The following is a 9805-nucleotide window of genomic DNA, read 5'->3' as shown; positions in this document are numbered from 1 at the left end:
GAACTCACCGTTGCGCCATCTATTTCAAAATTCGTCGCTTCAAACGGCACCCTAGATTTCGAATTGATGTTGCGCCACATCTCCTTTGACTGCACCTTGCCGAGCCCCAGGCGCCACAGCCACTCGTCCCTTGCCAATCGAATTGCAGCTTGCGCTGACCTTCGCGCAGACAGATATACTTGGCGCTTTTCTTCAGGGTTTCCGTTTTCACTCATCCACTCGCTAAATAAATAGTCTCTAATTCTAATCAGCCTTTTTAGGGGTTTTGTCATCCACGGGTGTCTGTTTTTCCTCTTTCCTCCGACTCTCTTCTTGGGGACAGTCCTCTCTATGCAACTGAAGAAAGTTTCTTTCCAACTTTCCCATGCTCTAGAAACATCGTTCTCGTCCAACACGTTCGCTAGATAACGCTCAAGCTCCTCGTTTAGCAAGTGCCAATTCGCACGCTGGAAGTTCGGCACTTGTTTTGATGCACTAATCGGTCGGGACGCCTTCACAGAAAGGGAGGCAACAAGGGCGTCAAGGTCGCTGGTGCCGGGCACCACTCGTGAATGTTCAACTAAAGCAGGGACATCACATAGCAGCAGGTCAATTATTTTCGCTGAATTATTTGTTGTTCGCGTTGGTGTTTTTATCAATTGCACGAGGGATGAGTCGGCAAACAAGTCCATATACGCCCCGGCTGGCTGTGCTCCCACGACAGGCGGCTCGGCATTCCACTGTACGTCCAAGTTCAGGTCACCCATCAGAAGGACGCCGTCGAAGTTGTGCTGCTCACGCGACACTCTCGAGCGAGCGCAGCAGCGCCGTGTTGTATTCGGCGTCAGCATTGGGGCGCCGGTACGCCGAGCCCACCAAAAGCCGCAGCTGCCATGCACGCACCGAGGCCCACACGATCTCAGCTTCACCCTCGAGTTGTTGCAACCGCCTCGGCTGCAGATGGGGCCGGACAGCCAGCAAGACATCACCTGCGGCACGGCGGCCGCCAAGTCTGTCCTTCCTCAGGACGACGTACTCGCGTGGGATGAACTCGTAGCTCTTGATCTCCGGTGCTAGCCAGGTTTCATTGATGCCACAAATATCTGCTGAGTGATGTTCCAGCAAGGCGAACGTATCAGCCGTGGTCTTCCTATTTTTTAGTGAGCGGGCGTTGAAGCAAAGCAACTTTACTGCATCATTATGAATTCGCTGCTGGGCAAAAGAGGTTCTTCGAGGTCTCGGTGGTGGTTCTGAAATGCTCCAGAAAGAGTCGTTGAACCTTGGCAGTGTGCAGGACCAGCAGCAAAAATTTTTATTTTTTCTGTAGCCGTTCAAATCTTTATCATCAATTTTAGAGTGCTTACGCAGGCAGGTTCTGTGGTAATGTTGGGCACACTCGGTACACTCAATGAATACCGCATTCTTACGGTCAGCTTTATCGCAGAAGACACAATCAGCTGGCGGCATTTCTGATATATAATAAATGGGTCAAGGTCACTTCAAGCGATGGCCGGCTGTGTAGGTGGAGCGCAAAGTATGGCCGGAATTTTTACGCCCACCATGCCGACGCTCGCATGCCAGAAAAACGACAGAAACATCTCATCTCCAACAGGAATTTCTCAATTTTCAGCTTTGAAAATCAGTCCCAGGGTCGAAATGTCTAAAAGTGGGCTGAGGAGACACTTCGTGGCCCCCCTGGGCCCGACGGTTCTCTGAAACAAGTGTAAAAACCGGAGAAATCCGTTGAGTTTACGGGAGTTCCTTGCCAACGTGACTGATGTTTACCTGTCGCTCTGCCCCTCTCAATTGGGAGGGGCAGTTTTGGTGTCCGCATGACAATAAAGGTCCCAAAATACATAAAAATTGCCGACCAACATCAGTAAGGGGAGAACCATATCGCGCCGGGTGAAAAGTCATCAGAAAACCACGAAGCAGGTACGGCTACATTCGAGCACCGGTCATCCTTCGGGACCCTCAAGCCAACTACTCCGGAACCTCAACCGTAAATCTGGAAAAGAAGATTCACAATTATTAGCTACTGGATGGGAATAATGAATATTAAAGTCAGAACAGTGCAGTTTTTTTTTCGCCTATTGTCCATAGTAAACTTATCCTTTTACTTCCCCCTCCTTTCTTTTGAACTTCAAAAATTACCAAAAAAGAATCAATTATATAACATCAACTTCCCCGCCTGTCCAGGATTAAAATACTTAGTAGAATTAGCATAGCACTGTAAAATTAATTAATTAAGTAATTAAAATAAAAATAACTAAAAAAGTTAACCGCTCAAGCAAGAAAGAAATCTGGTTTTCGTTAATATCTGGCAAGGGGGGGGGGTGTGTCTCTCAAACTACCCAATTAAGCCCTCTCACCCACCTAGTTCAGGACGTCACCTGAGACTAGGGGAAGGTCGCCACCTGAGCGAGAACCCTCCTTCCTGGTTCTCCCTCCTGCGGCCACAAGAGGAGAGAGAATATAAAAGGGCCGGAGAAGCTCCGAACTGGACAGTATCGAGCTGTCACCCAGTGAGGAGGAGCTGCCTGCCTAGGAGGACCACTTAGCCCGAGAGCCTTCACACACTTGGCGAGGATCATTACCTGATAGCCAGGCCGAGCCAGACTCTCCTGCGTTCAAGGTGGTGCTTAGCTCGATTGTATCGCCGACTCGATGATCATCTTTCTTTTGATTGTGGGAGTCTGACTGACGTTGCCACAGAGACGAGAGCTTCTTCGCCGAACAGCCTGGGCTAGGGCCGCGCGTGGAAAGCCTATAACTGTGGGAGATCAACGTGTTAGAAGGGAAGGACCGCATCTGCGTCTTGCCTTAACGGTCAGTTGGCTTCGCTCGACGCATCAATACCACGGCCTGATCACCTGTTGGTTGTCTATGTTTCAGAGTGAACCTCGAGTTGGCCGACCGACGCAAACCACACCGCCTGCAAGAAGAGAAAGAGAGAAACTAGTCTTAACTCAGGTGGGACTATTTTTCTGACCCAGCCACCTGGAATAAACGACCAGCGGCGGGTTAAAGAATATTAGTCGACTTATCGTTACATCTCTGCACACCTTCTGTTTATTGTTGTTTTAGGAGCGCGCCCTATTTAGCATCGACTAGAGGAGACGGCCACCCGCATCACCACCAGGACTCAGCACGACAGATACACCACACTATACGGAGCTGAACACAATACAATTACACAATTAGTCCCTTGTCAGAGAAAAGCGAAATAAAGGTTGCCTGACGGCTTTGAGCGGAGATTGCCCTGTTTGAGTTGTAGATTTATAGGCTCAACACTCACCTCAGAGACTACAACGTTTGATTTGACTCTTAGAAGGAAAACAGTGCAGCAAAACTTGATTATTTAATTCTTGAGAGAAATAAACAATCGCCTTTGCGACGTGCAAATAGGGTATTAGGAGCGGAGATAAGGTGCTTGGCTTGCAATTGGCAGCTAAGTACTTCTATTAGCTCGCATCTTACTCTCGTTCGCACGCCCTTATCCTTCGCCGACGGCGACGCCGTCATTTGATTAAAGTACTTCTTTGCCTCCCTCCGCCCCTTTTCCAGCGGAAGGCGCGATAAGCACAAGGGTAGCTAGCAGTATGTCATCCACCACGTAGGGCTCACAGTCCATAGACACAGCATCATCATCTGAGCTTTCCTCAATTAGCATTACGCTAACAAGGTCATCTCTTTGGGGCTGTTATTTGAAAGGGGTATGGCCATCAGATTGAGGGGGTTATGTGGTGGGCCCAGGGGTGTCAGTGTTATTGGTTCTGTGTTGTTCTCAATAGATTGAGTAACAAGAGTATTTTTTTGCGTCTGTAATTTCTCATACTGTCTGTAGAGCTTGCCAAGCTTGCGGTTGACATTGCGTTTTTGTGTGCGTGTCCAAGCGTTGTATATGATGGGTGGCACAAGATGTGATTTCACGATGTTATTTGTGTTGTTTAATTCTTTTGACGCATTTGCGTTGTGTAAAGCAGTGGCAGCCTTGTTTCCCAAAGAAAACGCCAATTTGGCGATATTCTTTGTGGAAAATATCCAGTTTTTTTGTTGTACGAATGACATTGAATAGTAATCTTTGGGTGGATTTAATTGATAAGTGTGTGCAGACTTGAGCGCAGCGATGTGGTGGCGGGCATCAAGTTTTTGTTCTGAAGGCGTTACTTCTTGTGTAGCGTTTGCAGTTGTTGTATGTGATGGAAATGTGTGGGACTGCCTCGATTATACCTGTGCACGCTGCCAGGTATGGGAGCTTCGTGAGCGTTGTGGTCGCTGCATGCTTGGTGTTTGCTGCCGGCTCGAACCGTCTCGGTTCCGCAACGGTAGCACGTCTCTGAGGTCGCCCAAGACTTGCGTATTTTGCGGAGGCGCTGTTATTTAATTTCGATTTAGTTTATACTGTATGTTATAATAAATTTTTAGTACCATGTTGTTGATTACGGTGTTTTTTTGGTATCTTGAACGTAGCGTGTGCGCTTTGTCTGGATGTGGAGGTTGCTATAAGGTGAAATAGTTTTGTGGTTTTTTTAAATCTGTGTTTTTGAACGAACCTGATTTTTGTCCAATGTCGGTTTGGACCGCAATGGAAAGATCCATAGCGGGATGCTTTTTGATGAAATTGCGCTTTGCTGGTGGCATCCTACTGGAGAAACTTATTGGGTTAATCTGTCGTGAAATTTAGCAAGTTATGGAGAATGGGAATCTGCATCTAATATAACCAGGGTGGGGAAGGTGTGAATAGTTTGAGCTGGTCTGCGTGTCTTTTGCCTACTGTCGTCCGTCTAGTGTCTCTAATAATAATAATAATTATAATAAGAGTCCGATTGTTGCCGACAACAAGAACGGACGCACTTCAAATTCGCTCCTCAGAATTTTCCCCTTTTGGCCCAGACGTTGAACTTTGACTGGAAGAAACTGGCATATCCTTGCTCAGCTTTTCACGCCGCATCGATCGACGTCAAAATTTCTTCTGGGAAACAAGATTTCGGCCCAAAATTCTGGTTTAGAAGTTCTGACCGGCGAGTGAGTACAATTCCACCAAAGCAACAATGGCAAAGACCAACAAGCGCCCGAGTAGCTCGCCAACGGCACCCTGCCAATTTTCGCACGCGACACCGCAGAATCGCGCCGAGGGGCTCTGCCTTGGCGGAGAGGAGTCCTCTTTAGCCGGAGGATGCGGCTCTTCGTCCAAGAAACCGGCCACCGCAACGACCATCGAGGGATCTCAGCTTGGGACGACCCAGAGTCGACCCCGCCGTGCCCTCAACCCTACCATCGAACGAGCGACAGCTGGCACTCCTGAAGAAAGAAATTCATTTTCAGACGAGGGGTGGCTCTAAGCCTGCGAAATAGACCGGCTGGGGGAGTGGAATCGAGTTCCAGCGCCAAATCTCCCTGACGAGTTGCTGGGGGCCAGCGTGGAAGAGCGACAAGCCTTGGCTAACGCCCGGCTGCTCACCATGCTTCTAACTCAGCCAAGTCAACTTTGAGAAAACCAATCCGAGCTGAAGACGAAGTTTCTGGCCATCATCCTGATCAGTCGAACAGGCCTCACGGCTCCTGGTGGGTGATGGCTGCGTGGGACCAAGACTGAAGTGAGGACCGGCGCCCTGAACTCGCCTTCGGAGACAACCCCGGCTAATCCGATTTGTCCAGGCGCCATTTCCCGACTTGGCCTCTTTTGTAGGCCCGTCGGGTTATGTGTATCTCTGTTCATCCAGAATAAATACAGAATAATAATAATAAGATTCTTGCTTGATTGTTGGAACCTGACTGTCGTCTTCTTGAGTGGATCCTGCGAATTTGGCTTTTTCTTTAGGAAACTGTAGTTTTTGGATCCCCCGTTTCCCCTTTTCTGAAAAGGTAGGATATTCTCTTTCGTTTGAGCATAAAATCTCGCTTGGGGACCAATTTTATCATCAGATTTCCAGAATTCAAGTTTCTTTCAATTTGGCCATTATAGATGTCGAATTCATTTCAACAGTCAGTTAGCTTGTTTCTTTGTCGATAGCATTTTTGCGTAATTGTTGACAACAAACAAAGCGGTTGTAGCTCGAATTTTGGGCTAAATGCCCCGATTGAGAAATCTAATTTCACCCATTGAGGGTGACTCACTGAATGATGGCGCTCATTCAGTTGAGATTCAAGCGCCCGTGGAAAGCAGTGGACCCTCGAACCATCGGCGAGGGAGCGGCGCTGCACCACGTATGTCTACCGCTGCACCTTCAACATCTTCAGGTCCACCTGCGTCATCGGGTTTGGTGGAGCCTAGCGCACTACTCACCCAGGCAGGGAGACCAAGACAACGCGTTAAATGGACTGATGAACTGAATGAGAACTTATTACGCGCATATTACAGAGCAACGAAGATGGGAACTCAGGTGGAGGGCTTCCGTGTCAGGTTGTTGCAGGAATGGGAAAAAATCTATCCTTCTTCAGTTCTTTCAGAGCAGAATGTTTGTGGCCAGTATAGGATTATTTGTTCTAGTAAAAGGGTTTCTGAAGACAGAGTTCATGAGTTGAGGGCTGACATCCAGCAGGAATTGAATTTGACAGGTGCTGCCGTAGTGTGCTGGGTATAGGGGTGAATGAGGAGCCAACAGTGCCTAGGGAGGAAGCTGAAACAACGTCTTTACCAAGATGGATAAGGAAAATCGAGAAGAGAATCAATGGGTTTAGGAAAGACATTTCTCATGTCCAGGTCTTCTTGAGGTACAGGTTTTCTTCGGGAAGGTGGGTGATAAGAAATGTGAAAAGAATTCTGATGACCATGCAGCTGTCTTTGAGTTCTCCAACAGCAAATTGGAGGTTGATGGGGAAGTGCGAATACTTGAAACAGAGAATTGCAGCTTTGGGGAGCAGAATACGTAGGTTCAACGAATCTTCGAAGAGAAGGAGAGAAGAGAAGATGTTTAGGGAAAATAGAAAGCAGTTTTTCAGGAAACTAGAGGGGCAAAAGCAGGTGGAAGGAGAAATGCCATCGAAGGAAAGTTTGCAGGAATTCTGGGCAGGAATATGGTCGGAGCCAAAAGAGCATGATGAAGGTTCTTCGTGGATAGGAGATGTGAAGGAGAAATGTGAAGATTTGACACAGATGGAGAAGGTCGTTATTGGAGTAGATGATGTGTCAAGAGAAATCAAGAAATCTCACAACTGGAAGGCGCCTGGGCATGACGGTGTGCAGAATTTTTGGTGGAAGAAATTTCCTGCAACTCACAGAATTCTTCAGAGTAGATTTTCAGATTTCATTGATGACCCTGATAGCATTCCTCAATTTCTGACTCTAGGCAACACTTTCATGCTTTACAAGAGTGGGGAGTCCAATCAGGCGAAAAATTATAGGCCCATAACATGTCTTCCAACTTTGTACAAGTTCTTCACTTCTATTATTGCAGGGAAAATAGAAGCTCATGTTAGTGCTCTCAACATTGTTGCTCCAGAGCAAAATGGTTGTAGGAAAGGGTCCCGAGGTTGCAAGGAGCTTTTGGTGGTAGACTCTGCAGTTGCTGCTCAGGTCAAAAAAGATAAAAAAGACTTTTCAACTTGTTGGATAGATTACAAAAAGGCTTTCGATTCTGTTCCTCATTCTTGGCTTGTTGAGGTTCTTCGACTATATAAGGTAGATGGCGCTGTTATTACCCTTTTACAGACTTGTATGCAGAGTTGGAGAACGCAGCTGATTGTAGGAAGAGGACCAAATGCTACAAGAACTGACGAGATCCAGATTCGACGAGGAATTTTTCAGGGAGATAGTCTTAGCCCTATTTGGTTTATATTAGCGATGAATCCACTGAGCATGCTGATCAACGATCTGAAGTGCGGTTATTAAATGTCTGAAGTTCCAGCAGGTCTCGTTTTTTCTCGCGGCTGTGCTCGCGGCTTGAGCTGTTGGTTTTATTGTCCTATTTCGGCTTTTGCTTGCTGGAATCGGAATAGTCTCTTTTGTACTTATGCGCGTATTTGTCTTTCCTATCGCCAGATGAATGGCGATAGTCGCTACGACTGTCGCTTCTGTGAGCAGAGTGGTCACGTGATTCGCGTGAATAGGATCTTTGCGAATCTCGGCGCCTGTCCTGATTTTTGTTGAATTGCGCGTTCCGCTCACTTGACCTGTGGCGCGAAGTATCACGTGAATAGGAACTTGTTCGCGAATTGCCTCTCTTCTCATGCCTTTTTTTGCGGCGCGATCGTGAACGTGAGTGCTGCGGATTCAGCGTCTCGAGCGGAATTTCTTGTGGCGCAAGGGTATTGTCAACAGGGCGTCCGGTATACGCTAAAGATGTCTCGAAACTCTCAGCGGCAGAAGGCGGTGGAATATACGTCTTTGTTTTGTACATGAAACTCTGAGCGCGCGCGGCTTCCTCCAATAAATCCATTATCGTGCTGAAATTGTGTTTCTGCATGAACGGAAAATATTGGGGATTCATTTGGTCAAGTCCCCGCTGAATGATCTCGCTGCCGTTGGCTTTTTGTCGATGATATCGTATTACACCTTGATCTTATGAATATAAGTCGTGAGTGGTTCATTAACATGTTGGGTCCGGTGCTCTAATTCACATTTCAAACTGCGGAGGTAATGCACGGCTGCAAATTCAGTCATGAACAAGTTTTTGAATTCTTGTAAAGACGCGCAATTTTTCCCCACGCAATCATACCAGTAACTCGCATCCCCCTCCAAGCGTGCGGGCATCTTGATGTGAATCAATTTCAACTCGTCTACTTGGTACATTTTTGCCTGGTTTGAAATTAGTTTCAAATATTCCAGCGGGGTTTTTTGAGTCGCGCTTGCCTTTGTACTGGGGAATTCTGATTTTGTGGATTTTTTTAGAGTCATCGCGATTGCTGTTGTTTAGCGTCATTTGCATGGCTTGCAGAAATGCTTGAGTAATGTGTGAAATTGGGTCATTGTGCAGCTGGCCTTGCACATTCCTATCGTTTGTAGGATTTGGTTGTGGGTGGCGCATGCCATACGATCCGAACAAGGAATTTGAGTCATTTACGGGAAAATGTAACGTGGAATTTGTGTAATCTGGAGCAGAATGCAGCGTGGAATTTTGTCCTGCATTCATAAATGAATTGTTGAGTGTGGTCATGGTGTCTTGGGTATTGCGTAGGTCAGGAATGTTTTCGTCACCTGCATTTCTTGATGAATTGCTGGCACGATAGAATTTAGAATTTGCTGCTAAATTATTAGCTGTCTGAGGGCCGAATGAATTTCTGCCGAACAAATTCTGGGGACTTTCGGACGGTAATGGTTGTCCGATCTGCCCTGGCGAGGGATGAAATGATTTTTCCCTCGTCTCATGGAGTGTACGTCTGTGCATGTCATTACGACTTGCATCAGCGTATTCGCTTTCGCGGTGCAAACTGCTTGAGGGATTCGGCAGTGCCGATTTGTTTGCTGCAAATTGAACTTCTCTGGACTCGTCAAAATTTTCGAACTCTACTAACTTCGCGGTATTTTCTGTGATACGATCACGGTGAGATGGGGCTGTGTAGAACGATTTATTCATCATTTCGAGCTGTTTCGCAATTAATCCTCTTGTTCTTCCCGCGATTTTGGACTGGGCTCTCGCGTGATTGAATTGCAGGATCGCGTACTGTACGCAGCATCGCCTACTTGCTGGTTTCTATCGCGTTCGAAATGGTGTACTAGTTGCAGGATAAAATCGTTTGGATTTTCTTCGGACAGCGCGTCCGTCATCAACGCGTTCTCGCACATTCCGCGAAGGCTGGGATTTGAAATTTGACGATAGCGGAGTCTTGCAGTTCTTCTGCCATTTCTTTCTCAAGCGTTTCTGGTTCTGGATTAGGTTGACCG

General features: G+C 47.1%; 1 long non-coding RNA gene across 1 annotated transcript; it reads right to left on the bottom strand.

Annotated features, from left to right (window-relative positions):
- Window positions 1-1596: 1596 nt before the first annotated feature.
- Window positions 1597-4786, bottom strand: LOC135937687 (uncharacterized). The gene is made up of 5 exons (XR_010574524.1): window positions 4536-4786; window positions 4411-4482; window positions 4213-4355; window positions 2577-3156; window positions 1597-1987 (listed from the first exon to the last, which is right to left on the bottom strand). It is a non-coding gene; the product is annotated as an uncharacterized LOC135937687 (long non-coding RNA).
- Between the last annotated feature and the right edge of the window lie 5019 nt (window positions 4787-9805).

Source organism: Cloeon dipterum, chromosome 2 (assembly GCF_949628265.1).
Source record: "Cloeon dipterum chromosome 2, ieCloDipt1.1, whole genome shotgun sequence".
Classification (NCBI taxonomy): domain Eukaryota; kingdom Metazoa; phylum Arthropoda; class Insecta; order Ephemeroptera; family Baetidae; genus Cloeon; species Cloeon dipterum.
Note: the sequence above shows the minus strand (reverse complement) of the source record. Positions and strands in the feature narration are given on the sequence as shown.